The 2,253-nt window shown below is 39.7% G+C and overlaps 2 protein-coding genes across 8 annotated transcripts in view; one reads left to right on the top strand and one right to left on the bottom strand.

The window, feature by feature from the left end:
- Positions 1 to 2,253, bottom strand: part of LOC117951263 (protocadherin beta-16-like) — a 122,438-nt gene that overhangs the window by 109,294 nt on the left and 10,891 nt on the right. The window lies entirely within an intron of this gene.
- The window catches only part of LOC117951266 (protocadherin beta-16-like), a 65,950-nt gene that overhangs the window by 60,728 nt on the left and 2,969 nt on the right, over positions 1 to 2,253 (top strand). The gene's annotated exons all lie outside the window — the stretch shown is intronic.

Genomic DNA, 2,253 nt, shown 5'->3' with positions numbered 1-2,253 from the left:
GTTATCATTCACATCAGAGATCTGTAAGGTGAGAGTGACGCTGCTGGAGAGGGAGGGCACTCCCTCATCAGAGCAGGTAATCGTTATATTATATTCAGAGGCTCTCTCTCTGTCTAAATCACTATTTGTTTGTAAACTATAAAAACCACTTGATGTATTTTCAATGATAAAAGGCTCGCTATCACTAAGAAAACATTTAACAACTCCGTTATTATCTGAGTCAGCGTCATGTACATTCATAACAGCAACAACTGTTTGAAATGTGGAATCTTCCGGTATAGATTGCGTAGTCGACATTAAATCTATTACTGGAATATTGTCGTTCATATCAATAATGTCAAACAATATTTTGCAAGAGTCAGTTAGCCCACCTTGATCTCTTGCTTTAACGTCTAACTGATAATGTTTCGATGTTTCATAGTCTATTTTGCCAATCAAACGCACCTCACCACTTGCCTTATTTATTTCAAATAAATCCGAAATTCCCTCAATGTTACTTGAAATGGAATATGTTACGAACCCATTTGTGCCATGATCTATATCAGTAGCTGTTACAGTCATCAATGAAGTTCCCTTCTGTGAGTTTTCTATCAAACTAGCTTCATATGTTGATTGCGTAAAGAATGGAGCGTTGTCATTCACATCTAACACAGTTACGTGAATTTGCACTGTCCCTGACAGCTGAGGTTCACCTCCGTCGACGGCTGTTAGTGTTAGAGTCAGTTGTTCTTGTTCCTCCCGATCGAGAGGTTTCTCCAAGACCATCTCTACCTCCTTTTCTCCACCTGCGTTGTTGCTGAGTTTCAAAACGAAATTATCTGTTGGGTTAAGGGAATAGCTTTTGAGCCCGTTTATACCGACATCATGATCTAATGCTTTCTCTAATACAAATTTGGCCCCCCTAACAGCCGATTCGCTAATCTCGAATAGCATATTATTCATTTTAAATAGAGGAGCGTTGTCGTTTATATCTGTTATTTCAATCGTAACGCGGTAGAACTCGATGGGGTTTTCCAAAATTATTTGAAAATGTAGAGCACAAGGAGTCGTTTGTTTGCATAACGCCTCTCTGTCCATTCTCTCTTTGATGAGAAGGACTCCCTTTTCTTTATTCAACTCGATGAATTTAGCACTGTTTCCAACATGCAAGCGTGCATTGCCTGTTTTCAGTCTTTTTAAATCTAAACCTAAATCTTGTGCTATGTTGCCGATCAACGAGCCTTTTGACATTTCCTCGGGAATAGAATAGGTGACCTGCCCATACACGAAACAGAGAGAGAGCATCGAGAAAAACAATAGTACTTGCCGTCTCATTGTCTCGTTCAACGTTTCTCTACGATCAAAAAGAATCAGAAAATAATCCGCAAAAAAGACAGTTGTCTTCCACACACTGGAGAACAAAGAATAAGGATGCGTCAACAGAAATGTCGATCAATATATTTCCAACTACGTCCCGGGTGTGAAGTGTCTTTAGTATATTAAACTGTGCGTTGTCTCGACCTCGCTTTTGAGAAATCTAAATGATCTGGGAGGTGATGCTGAGATCTGCAGTAAAACTACCACACGCTGGCCAACAGCGTCCCTAAGAGTACAGGACACGAAACTGCAAAAGACTGGGCGTTACAAAGTCCAGGCATTGTAATGTTAAAAAATAGATTGTTCAAAGTGCTGGAAACAGACGGAACAAATGTCACTATTGTGTTTTAGATACACTGGGATTTCATGTTGTGCTGTATTTTCGTGTGTCTTTTCCGTAGGTCTGGCTGCTGGCTGTACAAACAACTTCCCCTCGGGGAAAAAAAGTTACCTTGACCTCTGTGTTACATGATCGTCCGTATTGCCAAACTTGTTTTAAATAAATTATGAAACCACAAGTAATGAAAGGCCATAAAAAGGATAAACGTGTCTAAATAATACCACTGTATATCAATTTCATGACACCACATACACAACCACACACACACACACACACACACACAGCTACACACAGACACGGACACTCACACAAACACACACTCCACAAGGTGTAACTGGAAGAATACAAGCCGAAATATCGGAATATAGACTAAAGTCTGAATTCCTGCAACAATCCTGCATTGGCCAGTAATTAATGTTAGTTTTTTATCTTTAATGTTAAAGGCATATATTAATTAAATAACTGCTTTAAAATGGAGGCCTCACCTCTAGAGGAGAGTCTGGTTCATCCAGGATGTTCTTTTCACTCTGTATCCGCTGCATCGTCCCTGTAGAACT

This window comes from Etheostoma cragini, chromosome 10, assembly GCF_013103735.1.
Source record: "Etheostoma cragini isolate CJK2018 chromosome 10, CSU_Ecrag_1.0, whole genome shotgun sequence".
Classification (NCBI taxonomy): Eukaryota; Metazoa; Chordata; class Actinopteri; order Perciformes; family Percidae; genus Etheostoma; species Etheostoma cragini.
Note: the sequence above shows the minus strand (reverse complement) of the source record. Positions and strands in the feature narration are given on the sequence as shown.